The following is a 16,124-nucleotide window of genomic DNA, read 5'->3' as shown; positions in this document are numbered from 1 at the left end:
ACTCAGCAGTAACCAAGTGTTTCTATGTTATTCTCAGGACAGATCTCATGAAGGAGTATTTTTAAAACCCAGCGCATGCGTAACACCTGATGGGTTTCTCCTTCAGGTATAATTTTCTGTTGTCAGAGTTTGTATCCCATAAATCTAATGGGTAGAGACCTCATTAAAACAGGCTTAGTTCTACTGCAGATGGTCTTCATACAGTTTCTGACACAGTATTTACAGTTTGGTGCAGTTTTTGTCCGCAAGTGTTAACTGACGCTTATGGAAAGTACAAATTCATTGTTTTTCACAGCAGCTGCTGGGAAGAGGTTATATTAGGTTTTTCTTCCCTCTTCTGATTCATGCAGCGTGTTGATTTACACTGTACCTTATATCAGGTCCTGACAAAAAACTATGAAAGATTTGGTTCTGCAGGTTCTTTTTTCTCCCTTTGGAGAAGGAAAGGACACCTGATCAGTTCTGTGTTGCATAGAAATATTAAAACACTTGTTGTTTTCTAAGATATCACCAGCTAAAAACTTTTAAAACTTTTGAGAGTAATTGGTTTTGTTAAACATATTTCCCTTGGTAAAACAAACCTTTAAAATGAGTATGAAAAAATTGGGTTATTTAGAAAGAATCTGATTGGACAGTGGTACCACACAAAAATTAAACTGCTTCCTAAAAGACTCTGCATGAAAAGGCCTTCAGAACCGTGGAGTTATTTTCCACCACAGTACCAAGTTTTTAAGCATGCTTTTTCTTTATTTTAAAACAGATCTGGTTTTTGTTTTGTTTTTGGCTTTTTAGCATAATGTTGTCTGAAGCTTCTTATGAACTGGGATAGGAGCAAATATGATCTGAGGTAAATTAGGAGCTGTGAACTAATAATTTTAAATCTGATTATTGTCCAAGCAGAAATAATATATTTAGCCAATCCTTCAATCTCTGCAGAAAGTTAACACCATTGTTCAATGCAGTAGTATTCAACTTGTGGTTCCTGGACTCCTGAAGCCTGTAAGCCATAGATTTTGGGTCCATGAAATTATAATACTTAATTAAAGGTAGGCTGATTACTTATTAAAATAGATCTAAGCCAATGATGAGTTCCAGTCATTTTGGTGACTTTGAAATGCAATAATACTCAAAATTTCTACTCTGGGGAACACAGATTGGGGTTGAAGAGTTTAGTTTTGGAACCAAGGTTAGGACTTGTATAACGGAATAAAGACAAGTAAAATCCTTTATTTTAGGAAAAGAAAAGAAATAAAGGCTCTCTTAACAGTAAGAGGATGGTCGGCTCAAACTCAAGTCTCCTTGTTTGATTTCTTAGGGTATAAAGATTACAGGAATACATAGGAGTACAAAGGTACACAAGGTGATTTCAGATTACTAAGAGATAAAATATTGGAACATTTATCACCATTGGATTATTAAAGAGGGGTTCTAGTGATAAGTTCTCCCCAACTCTCAAAATTTAAATAGCCAAATTAAAGAAAATGATGTTTGTTCTTTTTTGAAACATTATGTGGGGAAAAGTCCAGTTTGGAGACAAGCTTCTTATCTTAATTTATGATTAAGTCAAACACTGCAGTTTTGTTTAGTTTGGGTATAACATGAAAATGTCAACGCTGACTTTTCTAATTTCCCCTCGGGGATCAATAAAGTATCTTTGAATTTGAATTGAATTAAATTAAAAATACTTCTTTGCATTTAACTTGAAATTCTGCAATACAGCTGCGATCAAATTAAGCCAAACAAAAAGAGAATTATAACAATAACTCTCAGGATTGTAGTTATTATTACAGAGTTACAGTACAAAGAATTAGCAAAAGGTTTCAGCATCAGTAAATTTGGATTCATATAAGAGAAAACTGTTGCTGTGCTTCTAAATACTTTGAGATCTCTTTGGACTATGTGCACTCATTTTTAAAAAAAACAATCCTGAAGATTGTCATAACAACATTGATCAATTATAGCATTAAAAGATATGGTTGAGAAAACATATTCTGAAAAGAGATTGTTAAAAATTTCTTTGAATTCTTGAAGCTTCAAATTTGGCCATTTGTCTGTCTTTGATGTTTTGTCTTTGTTTTGTTGGAATGAATGTTTGTTTATATGTTGCATGACAATAATCCATGTTTAGAATAATGTTTCTAAATCCCAGATTGATTAAACTTTGAGTTTTCAGGAGAGTTAAGAAGCAGCTTGTTTCTGAGGTAGGTGCATGTTAACAGTTTTGCAGTTTAAGTTACACTAATGTGGGATGGGATGAAGAAACTGTGGGTCCGCCCATAGGCTGTCAATCAAAGGTTAGTTCTGCCTGACTCCGCCCACCTACTAGATTGGTTCATGCCTTTGCTGTCATGGTAACGCTCAGCACCTCCCTTCCTGAGTTTTAACACTGTTTAAGAGACAATAGAGTCAAAATGCTTGTAGTGATTGTTGCCTTAAAAACATGTTTTTTTTGTATAATGATTAAGGATGTAGCATGACTTTTAGATTTATGTGTTTTATTATTAAAAGGTTAATGAAATAGTTTAAACTAGTTTGAAGAATTAGTTTTGCATGCAGAATCATTGGTGATTTATTAGATTGAAAGTTTCCCTGGTACCATTAAGCTAGCTGACAATTCAAGATATGCCAAAAGTAAGGAATATATTTTTGATAAAGAATCAGAGTCATGCCTTTATACTTGGTGGGAATTATTTATTAGATTCAATTTGTAGGGTTTATTCATCCAAATTACATTGGATGTCCATTAATCTAATACTCATCTTTGTACAAGACAAATTAGGATGATATGTGACTAATTTCTAAGTGAAACATTGATGAACTGAATAACTAAAGTTTGTGTTTAGTTGTTAATGGAACTGAATTGCAGTTAAAAACATCTGGATTTTCTTTATGTTGCTTTCGTTAAATTCATAGTGACACATAGTTATGTCAGAATTCATTTCTTTGGTTCTAGGTTATGTGATCTTGGTTACTAAAACATTTTTGTACAAACTTTTTGCTGGATTGTCGCATGGACCCTGCGCCAGAAGAGGGGAATGTCAGAATAAAGTAACATGGGGTTCCAAAAGTTTTAGCACTCATGGGAAAAAGGGTAGCTCATACCTCCAGTGAGGACTTAGTGACAATGCGAGAGAGACGTTGTACTTTGTTTATATAAATGGTGCATAGCTCCCTAAGACCACATTCTGAAAACCTCTCTGAAATTATGGTGTTGATTTTTTGTGAAATTTTATATCTCCACAGATTAGACCATTTTTGAAATTCTTTGTGGGTATTCTGAAACTATGAAATGTTGACCTGTAATCAGACCTTCCACAAACATCATGTCACATTTTTGATATTCAGAATATTTAGCTGATGGTCATTGCTAGTATATCAGGTGAAGTCAGAAGATCAATTATTTGGATTTTGTTGGATGTTTTGATGAAGTTCATGTAGTTAAGCACTTATGTTTGAGAAGGGGACTTTGAATTGAAAATTAGCCAAGTGTTGTGAAGGCCCTGTTCTCACTTATATGAGATTGAGACAAAGGACAGAGGCAAATCTCAGTCCTTTTGAAGTGCTGTGTGGCAGGTCTCCTAATTTGGACATGGGGATATTGCCAAGATAATTTTCTTCCACATCTTTGTGTGGAGATAGGATGTTGTTTTACTGTCAAAACCTGTCCACTGTGTTTTCTCAAGTTTCACAGACAGTGAAGGCTGCATTACCAGAAACAGCCACTTCCACCCTCCAGTCCTTTATTCCTGGCGACTGGATTCTGGTCAGAGAATTTAGGAGAAAACACTGGAAGTCCAGGTGCTGGAATGGCCCATATCAGATCCTACTAGACAGCCAGAAAAGCTGCAGGAAAGCTGCAGGAAAGCTCCAGCTCCTCCAGTTTCATCTGGCTTCCAGGACGCAAGTCATCTTCCAACTGGATCATCCACGGCCTGAAAGGTGTGAGGACAGCGGACCACCACAAGATAAAGAACTGTAAGCTGATCACTGGCGAGTGATTGAACAGGTAGTTGAAGAACACTGTTCTTACAAGGGCACAATAATCCCTTGGGCAGTGCAACGTTATTTCAGAATCTACTTAAGGCCATCGCATTGCCTGAAAGTTAGAAGTCATAAGGTCATTTGCCTCACTGCACACACACCACAGTGAGAGACACATAGGAAACATACAGGGAAGACCTCTACACATTTGCACATAACCTTTCTCTGGATGAACTGGTGACGCCTGCAACAGAGAGACAGTCAAATATGCGCCACGATGCTTATTCTCCTTAATTTCTTAAGCAGGTTAGAGTTCCTGTTTCTAAATATATTTCTAGAGGAGCTTCCTACGACCGCCCACCTGTACCAGACTGGTAACAGGGCAGCTTGAAGCCACTCAGGAGAGTCGGCAGGATTTTTTGTTTTTTAAGTTGTGTTTATAATTTGTTTTCTTTAAAAAAAGAAACTGTTTGCTTTCAGTACCAGAAGAAAGGACATTCCACTTCAAGGTCACGATGCAGTTAAATGGAAGATGGTCTGTTCTGATGCTAATGATTGGTATTTCAAGTATTTTTATAACTCTTGTGTTCATTTGGGAAAAGGTGCAGCAAAGACAATGTAAGGCTAATTTGAGGAATTGTGTTAATAATGCTCATCAGCTGATTTGAAGAGAGATCCATCACTTTTCTGACTACTATGATCATACTGATAATGTCTGGTGGCAACTGATGCATCAAACCGTGAGGAAGATAAGAAAGGACAGTTGCTATGTTTGTTGTTTGATTCCACATGCTATTAATGATCGACCATTTTTGGTACCAGTTCCTATTGATACTGCTTATACTCTAGCTACTTTCTTTCCAGATAACCGGTTGGTGGAGGTCATTTTTCCTTGGGTGAGGAATTATGCTGTACAGACAAGCAGAAATGTTAGTAAATTTTCTAGTGAGACTAATTTAACGTGTGCGTCTACAGGAACTCTTTATAGATTTCGGGGTAATAGAAATCCAATTAAAGATCCAGATATTTGTATTGCTCAGGAGGAAAGCACACCTTATTTCCTTGGAAAGACGGTGGGTTGTAAAACTATTATACCAGTTTCATGTGCCTTGATCCACAGTAATACATCTGGACCTTGTCCTGTCAGGACTGATCCGTATACTATTTCAGAATCTTTGGCTCCAGATCCTTTTGTGTTAACTCTTAATCTTACAGCCTTACCGAATGGAAGTCAATTGTATGGCATGGCAGGTAAATTAACCAGGGTTCTTGTTACTTTTCCTAGTAGAGATGGGTTCTCGTGTCCTAAGAACATGGTTTGGATGTGTGGAAATAGATCATATCTGTATCTGCCTGCTACTTGGTCTGGAGTATGTTATCTAGCTCACTTACTACATACGGTCACAACTTATACTTCAATCAGCCTAAGCTATTAGAACGATGAGTTTGCAAACTAGAATGGCTTTGGATTATCTGTTAGCTGAGAGGGGTGATGGTTTTGAAGAATTTTCCTTTAGTTGTGATTATCTTGTAATCAGAAGAAAGGAATGTGATGGAAATTCTTGCAGTAAGCATTCCACAGTGTATGACCTTTGGTTTACCTCACTCCAGTGAACATCTGTGTTAGAGGAGGAAGCTGTAAAAGCCATTATCAGAAGTTTAATGGTTAAGGGCATTTGTTAGGGTGATGCCTCTTGGAGAGTAGATGGTTGTTCCTAGGTAACCTAGTCACCTCTGAACCCGGGAAGGGTCTGGGGTCGTAAAACACAGACTCTTTGAAGTTGAGATAACACTGTCATGTTCTGGTATAAATACTGTGTGTAAATGTTGATCGGGGCTCTGTTTCACTGACTAACCTCAGTGTCAGGGTCTTCAAACGCTGAATGCCTTTGAATAAAACTTATAAGACAAAGTCCGGATTTTCTCTTGTTATGAGTCAACTTCTACCCACTTTGATAAGAAAATTCCACAACACTGTCTATCAAATGATGATATATTAGTTTATCTAATAACAACACACTAGCTCAACAAATGTAGATCGACTTCTCCGAAACATGATGTATGAACTTTCAGGGTTAGCGTAGTTCCCCTGTGGTGCGAGAACAGCGCAACGGTTCTGAGTCTGCAACAAGCACGCGCCTTTTTTGTCACATGAGCGGCAAGGAGACGCTGCGGAAACCGTATCTGATGGGGAAACGCGAATCTACGTAACACCGGCAGTAAGTCGGATTCGTTTATGGTGAGGCTTGGATTCAGCCAAGGTTGCCCTTTGTCACCGATTCTGCTCATAACTTTTATGGACAGAATTTCTAGGCGCAGCCATGGTGTTGAGGGGATCCGTTTTGGTGGCCGTAGGATTGAGTATCTGCTTTTTGCGGATGATGTGGTCCTATTGCCTTCATCAGCTTGTGATCTACAGCTCTCACTGGAGCAGTTCGCAGCTGAGTGTGAAGCGGCCGGTATGAAAATCAGTGCCTCCAAGTCCAAGGCCATGGTCTTAAGCCAGAAAAGGGTAGAGTGCCTCCTCCGGTTTGGGGGGGGAGGTCCTGCCTCAAGTGCAGGAGTTCAAGTATCTTGGGGTCTTGTTCACGAATGAGGAAAAAATGGAGCGGGAGATCGATAGATGGATTTGGTGCTGTGTCAGCAGTGATGCGGGCGCTGTAACGTTCTGTCGTGGTGAAGAGAGCTGAGTCAAAAAGCGAAGCTCTCGATTTACCGGTCGATCTACATTCCTACCCTCATCTATGGTCATGAGCTTTGGGTCATGACGGAAAGAATGAGATCACGGATACAAGCGGCCAAAATGAGTTTCCTCTGCAGGATTTCTGGGCTCTACCTTAGAGATGGGTTGAGAAGCTCGGTCATCTGGAAGGGACTCGGAGTAGAGCCGCTGCCACTGAGAACATTTTCACTTTGTTTCTTTGACATTCTTTCCCAATCTTTCATCATCAGAAAGGAACGTATAAAAACACATAGGCTCCTTTTAGTGCATTTGTGATCAATAGAAAACTCCACTTTACATTTTCTCTGTCCAGCAGGACCAGAGTTTACTCCTTCACAGAAATTAGTTCTTTAAACCATAATTTATATGGACAAATGTTATTATAACAATGAATGGAGTGATATTAAACAAACACAACAAAAACATTACATTTATGAATACATTTCCTTGAGAAACACAGCACTAGATAAACACATTAAAAATTGAGAGAGAACAAAGAACACGATATTCTAATACCAGATTTACAAAGTAAATAAAATAAACTAAACTAAACCAAACCAAACCAAACCAAACCGCATCAACAAAGTCATAAATAAACACAATAAATAAACCTAAATGAGAAAATAAGATATTGTCCCTTTACGTGTTCTCAAATAATGAATAAATGCATAATTGCATGGTGCATAAAAAATATGTAATTATGACGGTTTTATTGGGATAGAAAAAAGATGGCCTATTGAAATGCAATTATTTTTTCAAGTATTATTATTATTATTATTTTCTTATTATTACAATGCCTTTTTTAAACATTAATGTATTTTATTGTGGTTTTATGAGGGAGACCAACAAAAAGTAATATATATCCTCCTGAGACCCAGGAAAAAAAAACTTTTGTATTTTTGATTTTTCTTATATAAACTAAGTGTTGGGGTGTTAAAGAACACATTGCAAAAATATATATTTTTTAATTAATTTTAATAACATTTTACAACATGTGCAGTGTGAGGCACAACATGACTTCATTGATGTCAAGCATTGGAGATTAACCAAATAAAGCCAGCTATGGAGTTGCACAAAACAGCATCTAACAGCTCCATCAGCTTAATTAAACACTCCAAAATGATGATGCAATATTGGGTGTGGGTGTCCTCAGGTTTCCTCACTGATGGTATTGGATAAAGCACTGTGATTTCTTCGTGATACAAATTAAGTTTTGGCACTTCACGCAACTTTGTTATTCGACTGATCCAGAACATCGACGAGTCTGCATACAGACAGGAGGTAGATTGACTGGTACACCAGGACCACTGTTCCTGAGTTTCTCAGGCAACTCAGGAAGTACAACCTTTCCTAGAAGCTGCTGGTCATCTTCTACACTGCCATAATTCAGTCTGTCCTGTCTTCCACCATCTCAGTATGATTTGGCTCATCAAATAAACAGGACAGGTCAAGACTGGAACAAACAATCAGGTCGTCTACAGAGAGGATCATCAGGGCTGACCTTCCCTCCGTCCAGGACTTATACAGGTCTAACATCAAGGAAAATGCTGCTAAAATCTCTGCAGACCCAAAACACCCTGCAAACAAACTTTTACCATAAAGTCTGCGCTACTGTTACGATTTGGGTTTGTTTGGTTTCTTGGTTTCGGGTTTTTTCTTTATGTTTTTCACAGTTAAGTTTTTGAATCATGTTTCTGTTTGTTTTTCTGGTCATGCTTTAGTTTTGTCGTCTTGTTCATGTTTTGTCAAGTTTGGTTTTCGGATCTGGTTATGCTTTTGTTTCTGCTTTTCTAGTTTCTGTTAGTTTGTGTTCAAGAGTCTGTTTTGCTCCAGCCACATTTTGTTCTTCTGTCAATTAAGTTTATTCAGATCACCTGCACCTATTAATCTGTCTTCTTGTTTCACCTAGTCACGCTCCATAAATACACACCTGTTCAGTTATTCATCGCGGAATCATTTTCAAATCATGCTCAGGTCTAGTTCTCAGATCATGCTCATTTCTTGAGGGGATCCTGCCTCTTCTGAGAGTGAGTTTTTTTTTTTTTTTTACTAAATCGTTTTGCACTTACCGTCATGCTGCCTGCTAGTCTGCATTCCGGGGTCCTCTATCTCGCAAGCTCTAACAGAATGATTCCGCCACGCATGGACCTCGCGGACAGTAGGCAGGAGAGAGCCAGGGATCGATGGGTCCAGCAGCAGATGGAGGAGGCGATGAAACATCTGCTGACCGACCTGGAGGTTCTGCCCTCTCCACTGCTGCTGGAGCAGATGGAGCGTGAGACGGTTCAGCGCCGTTCTCCGCCTGCTCCCTTGGCTGCGCACTCTCATCCGGCAGTGAAGCCCTCGCCCTCCTCCTGCCGCAAGAAATGTCAGCGCGGAGCACCTTCCTGCGGTTCGGCTGGCGAGGAGGTGGTTTCTCTGCCAGCTGTCTCCCAGGCTCGCTGCAGCTCCGCCCATGCCGTCTTCGCTCGCGCCAGCCCGGTGTTCTGAGGCAACACCTGACGAGCTGGAGCAGCGGTTAAGGTTCTATGCACGCCAAATCAAAAGCTTCAGGATGACCAGCCTCATGTATTCCTCTCCTGAGCTGGTGGAGAGAATCAGGCAGATAGAGATGGATTATGAAACGGCAGTAAGGCAGTTTTACTGCCGTCCTCCTTCACCCACACCAAGCCACATGAGCGGTGCTGCAGCTCAGCCCACGCCAGGACTCCAGGAAGCTGCTACTGCAGAGCAGCCCACGTCAGGACTCCAGAAAGCTGCTACTGCAGAGCAGCCCACGCCAGGACTCCAGAGCGCTGCCGCAGAGTGGTCCACAGCCTGACACACCACAGCCTGACTCAGGGCCTGACTCTAAGCCTGCCTCAACCTCCTCCACACGTCGCAGAGGATGTCGTAAGAGGGACGCCCTGGCTCAAGGCATCGGGGGTCCCGGCAATGCCTCAGCTCAAGGCATTGGGGGTCCCGGCGACACCTCAGCTCCTGCTCACGCCTCTGAGGGTCTCGGCGACGCATCAGCTCCTGCTCACGCCACTGACGGTCTCGGTGACGCCTCAGCTCCTGCTCACGCCACTGAGGTTCTTGGCGACGCCTCAGCTCCTGCTCACGCCACTGAGCTTCTTGGCGATGCCTCAGCTTCTGTTCACGCCACTGAGAGTTTTGTCCTCGTTCTGGGGGGGGAGGGGGGGGGGGGGGTTCTGTTATGTTGTCAAGTTTGGTTTTCGGATCTGGTTACGCATTTGTTTCATGTTTTTCTAGTTTCTGTTAGTTTGTGTTCAAGAGTCTGTTTTGCTCCAGCCACGTTTTGTTCTTCTGTCAATTAAGTTTATTCAGATCACCTGCACCTATTAATCTGTCTTCTTGTTTCACCTAGTCACGCTCCATAAATACACACCTGTTCAGTTATTCATTGCGGAATCATTTTCAAATCATGCTCAGGTCTAGTTCTCAGATCATGCTCATTTCTTGTTTTGTGGATCATGCCAAGCCTGTCCTGCCTGTTCTTTATTGTTTTGTTCCTGCCTCTTCTGAGAGTGAGTTTTAGCATTTTTTAATTAAATCATTTTGCACTTACCGTCATGCTGCCTGCTAGACTGCATTCTGGGGTCCTCTATCTCGCAAGCTCTAACAGCTACTGAGCACTGTCTGCAAAAACCAGCTGCTACAGAGACAGTTTCTTTCCCCAGGCTGTCGCTCTGATGAACACTTGTCATATTCCCAGAATCAACACCATGTATACGTGGACTGATTTCACATTATGTCTTATCTTAAAAAAAAAAGAAGAAATCTTCACTGCACAGTGTACTAAAGTCAAATTCCTTGTGTGCTGTGTGCACAAATTTGGTAATAAAGCTGATTATTGTGCTGGGTCTATGTTTGAGTCTTCCTCAAAGATTCTATTCAGAATCCTCTCATACTGTCATAGAGCTGTCTACTAAATTAATATGAAACAAACATGAAGTAAGTCCTGATGTACACTACAGTGAACATGAATAAATTAGCCATTTTGCCCATGAAAATAAATAAGCTGAGCCCTGGAAACTCCCTCAAAATGTTCCTTAGATGTTTACTCACTAAAAACAATCAAAGCATAATACAGAAAAACATTTTAGATATGAAAATCATCTTCCTTGTTCCATAAAATGTGTTCATCAAGATGGTAGCCATTTTCCAAAGACCGAAAAAGGCTACTTGGGATGGCCACACCCGCACACATGATATATTAATGGAAAGCTATGGTTGTCCTTTTTAAGGAACATCAGGATTTAATAGAGTCACATGTAAAGCATATGAGGAATTAAGAATAAACTAATGTGTACTACAGTTTACAAAAATGAATTGCTGGGTCTCAGGAGGATTTTTTGAGGTGTAAGGAAAAGAATACATCGTTTCCAATTTTGTTTTTAGACAAAATGCTAAAAAGTGCAGCAACACATTTGTATTAAGCATTTGTTTTAGGTATTGTCACAGTTTCTCAGTTATTCTAGCACATGAATATGCTTTGATCTAAACCATTCGATGGTAGTAGTGGCTGCATGTTTTGGGTTGTTAACTGAAACCTTTTATGGTATTTGTCTGTCATGTTAAAAAAAAAATTTTACCACATTTTTGTGGTTAAGTGACAAGAGCCCCTGCTCTTTCATCCATCCATTTACACAAATACGCACGTGACCCGTCAAAGAATTTACTGGTCAATTTACTTTAAGAGTTGTGTTTTTTTGTCTTCTTTCTCTCTGTCTCCCTCCAGGTATAGAAGTAGACCTCTAGAGTATTTTCTTGTATTCTCTTTATCCTTCTTTCTCTCCTTTATTCTTGTGTCCTTCTCTCCCTTTTAACTTTTTGTCCCACCTCTCCTAATTTATTTCTCGTTTTTGTTTCCTTTTTCCAAGTAAAGAAAAAAAGTAATTTCTAAAAACGTTTTTTATATATATCTAGCGGAGCATTATAATGAAATCTGTAATGCTCCACTTGTGAAGGAAAATCTATTGGGCTTCTTCGTGGAACACAGACAACAATTCTGAGAGGTATTCTGTACTTGTACAGGTTTGGGGTCATGAAAAGGGTGGCTAAAATCTCTGGAGGCCAGACACATCTCTGACACAAACTTTTTAGACTTTTACCTTAAGATCAGTGCTACAGAGCAATACATGCAAAAATCCGCACAGAGGCAGTTTCTTCCCCCATATCGTCTCTCTGACGACCATAATGAACATCTTACAACCTATGTAGCCAGAAAATCCTGTGAAGCAAAATAAGCATTTTTGCACTACCACAACGTTCATTTCTCTTTTTTGTTTTCTTTATATAAAAAAGGCTGTACATACAGGTAGATGCTGTTCCTTTAATGCTTTACTGAATTTCCTCCAAAGTTTATATATTTATTCCTAATGTCCGTACACTGTGAGCACTTGAAACCGAGTTTAAATTCCATGTTTGTGCACACTTGGTCAATAAGGATGAGAAGTGAAACAGAAAGTTCTTGTGTATACAGCTTTAGAATGTCTTATGGGTCGCCGCCAAATTCCTTGGAGGCAAAAACAACTTCCTGATACTCTTTTCTTTAAATGAGGTTACATTTTTCACATGCCAGTCAGAAGGCTACTTGGCATGGCCACACATGATATATCATTGGGAAAGCTATGGTTGTCCTATTTAAGGAACATCAAAATCAGAATCAGCTTTATTGCCAAGTTCGTACATAGAAACGAGGAATTTGACTCCGGTACACTTTGCTCTTTGATTTTTGTATTACAGAATATACATATTTACAATGTACAATATACACATATATAATAATAAAAAGGTGCATTTGCAACATCTGTATGCTGTTGTTTTGTACTCTATTGAATGTTCAACAGAGAAACAGCCTGGGGGAAGAAACTGTCTCTGTGGCGGCTGGTTTTAGTGAACAGTGTTCTGTAGCGGCGGCCTGAAGGTAAAGCTCTGAACAGTTTATGTGCAGGGTGTGTGGGGTCTGCAGAGATTTTAGCAGCTCTTTTCCTGACCCTAGACCTGTATAAGTCCTGGATGGAGGGAAAGTCAGCCCTGATTATTCGCTCTGCATTCCTAATTATTTGTTGCAGTCTGGACCTGTCCTGTTTTGTGGATGAGCCAAACCACACTGAGATGGATGAAGACAGGACAGATTGAATGATGGCAGTGTAGAAGATGACCAACAGCTCCTGTGGAAGGTTGAACTTCTTGAGTTGCCTCAGGAAGTACAGTCTCTGCTGGGCCTTCTTTCAAACAGTGTCTATGTGTGAAGACCATCTCAGGTCCTCAGAGATGGTGGTTCCTAAGAACCTGAAGTGGTCCACGGCCGATACAGTGTTGTTGAGGATGGTGAGGGGGGTGTATAGGGGTGGTGTTCTCCGAAAGTCCACCACCATTTCCATAGTCTTGAGTGGGTTGAGTTCAAGGTAGTTCTGACCGCACCAGTGTACCAGCCGATCCACCTGCTGTCTGTATGCAGACTCATCACCGTCCTGGATCACTCCAATGACAGTTGTGTTGTCTGCAAACTTAAGGAGTTTCACGGACGAGTCCGATGAGGTGCAGTCATTTCTATACAAGGAGAAGAGGAGTGGGGATAGAACACACCCCTGGGGGGCACCAGTACTTATTGATCTGGTTCGGGAGAAGGTGCTCCCCAGTCTCACCTGCTGCTGTCGGTCCGTCAGGAAGCTGTTGATCCACTGACAGGTGGAGGCTGGGACGTTGAGCTGGGTGAGCTTCTGGTGGAGGATGTCTGGTATGATGGTGTTGAAGGCCGAGCTGAAGTCTGTAAACAGGATCCTGGCGTACATCCCTGGGTGGTCGAGGTGTTGCAGGATGAAGTGTAGACCTAAGTTAACAGCATCATCTGCCGACCTGTTTGCTCGGTAAGCAAACTGCAGGGGGTCCAGCAGGGGGCCTGTGTCTTTCAGGTGCTTCAACACCAGCTGCTCAAAGGATTTCATGACCACAGACGTCAGGGCTACAGGCCTGTAGTCATTTAATCCTACGATGGTGGGTTTCTTGGGCACCGGGATGATGGTGGATCGTTTGAGGCAGGAGGGGACCTCACATTTCTCCAGTGATTTGTTGACGATCCTTGCGAAGATCAGAGCGAGATGATTTGCACAGTCTTTCAGGCATGATGGGGAGACATTATCAGGTCCTCCAGCTTTCTTTGTTTTCAGCATTTGGTTATTGTAAAATGGTTATTGTTTAGTCTATATTCAAGATTACATTTTTGTTTAAACAAATTAAGAAATATAGTTGAATATACAGAACATCGAGTCAAAAATAAAAATTCAGAAACTAGTCATCAGCTGTGTTTTATTTAAGTCTATTATGAAAGTCTAGTTGGACAAGCTAGACAGAGTTTTTTAAGTTAATAAAATCTGGATAAAGTTGAATATTTCTAGAATGATGAGACATCTTATTTTTCCGTCAGTCACATGAGTGCATACAAATACATGAGACTTCTTTCTTGGCACGATGATCTCCAGAGATTCCAGAGCAGTTCCCACATCAAACCCAGCCTACTTTATCAGCTTGCTGAGCTTTTTTTCACTGTTGCGTCTCCAATCCACTCTGTAATCCAGGTAAACAACAAGGTATTTATGTTCCTTCACCACCTCCTATTACACTATGCCTATAAAATATTGTTTGACACATTCCTGTTTCTCTTGAAATCTACAATCATCTTCTTTGTTTCATTCATGTTCAGTCTTTTCAACAGCCTCTTCACCTGACTTCTAAAACCAGACAGACAGGATGCAGATGCTTGGAGCACAAGTATCTCCAGATTTTGTTTGAGGAAAAAGATGTAGAAGTAGAAGAATCAGAAGGATCCATGACCAATTTGGAAGGTAAAACATTTGAGGTCCCACACGAAAGGAATGTGCCAAAGAAGCAAGAGATGTCGGTTTAGCTGCGGACGGGCGATGAGGATGCTAATCTTGTTCCTGAACTGAACCTGATAAAGAATGTGTTCAGTTCATTGGTTCTGTCCGGACCTCATCTATCTGATCCTTCTTCTGCTTGAAGTGTGTGATCTTCATTCCTCATAACAGATCTTACATTGTTCTGCCAGAGTTTGCTGTCCAGCTTCTTTCTGTACGGCTCCTTGCTGTCTCTAATGTTGACTTTAAATTGTTTATATAGTCAGTCACACACTCAGTCATGGCATTGATGTTGTTTCCATGCATTGAGTGTATCCCAGTCTGTAGCCTCAAATCAACCCCGAAGCACTTCTACAGCTTCCTGTGACCATCTTGTCACATTTCTTTTTAAAAACCCTGACATTGGCAAATAAAAAAAATATTTTTTTGTTTTCTCTAGTAGAGCAGCTAACAAACTGCTGAAACATTGGAAGTGTAGAAGAAAGCGAGGCATTGTAAGACCACATATTGTCACGAATGCACTGGAATGTTGTGTCTGTAGCTTGGAGATAACTGAGCTGATAAATGCAGTGTCTACTTATTGATGTCATATCTATTACCTGGAAGGCTCCACCCTGCTTGAAAAAAAGCTATAAATATTCATAACCATCAACACTGCAGATACATGACCATCAAGGCAGCATCAAGACTTCAGGTAAAAGCAATTTCAACTGATACTTTTAACACTTTAATAGTTTTACTAGTTGATAGTAAATATGTGAGTTTTAAAGAAAGATTAAGCTGTAACAGATGAAAAGACAAAGGAGAGAAAGAGTTGATACATTATCCATTGTTGTTTTTTTATTATATGTTTATCTGATAATCTTGTTTCTGCTTGTGAAAATTGTCCAGTGAAAACTAAACTAATGAAAACTAACTAAATTAATATATTTAAACATATATTTTCTCAAAATCTGACTATCTGACTAGTGTTACCTTTTCTTATTTAAAAAAATATAACAATGTGTTTTTACATGTAGTAAACATAAATTAAATAAATAAGTGGAGGACGTAAAGCAGGATAGGGATAGGGATACCGTACATCTTGTGATCCTTCCATTGTAAGCCATAGTTTTTAGGTAAAAACTGTTTTAGGATTGCCCAGAGTGCCTTACAGCAATCTATGTGAATGTGAAATTCTTAAGAAACCTACCAAAATCAAGTACGAACAACTATTGTAAAAGATTGTACCATGATGGCAGGTATAACACTGCGTATGTTTGAACACATATAATATTTTTAAGCGCATTAATGCAGTCATGCACAAGAATGGGGCTACATGATGTCAGGAAAAAATTTAATGGCAATTGCTGAATATTGCAATCACAATACAGATTATGATTAACCCACATTTTCCCTACTTTTTCCTACATCAAAATGTCCCCAGTACACTTTGTGAACTTAAGCATCTCAGACACTAGGAATGAGCAACTGACACGCTTTTTTTGTTGCTTGGCTGCTTCTTCAGTCTTTCGGGTTATGTGGGAACCAAAAAT

Source organism: Girardinichthys multiradiatus, chromosome 11 (assembly GCF_021462225.1).
Source record: "Girardinichthys multiradiatus isolate DD_20200921_A chromosome 11, DD_fGirMul_XY1, whole genome shotgun sequence".
NCBI classification, from domain to species: Eukaryota; Metazoa; Chordata; class Actinopteri; order Cyprinodontiformes; family Goodeidae; genus Girardinichthys; species Girardinichthys multiradiatus.
Note: the sequence above shows the minus strand (reverse complement) of the source record.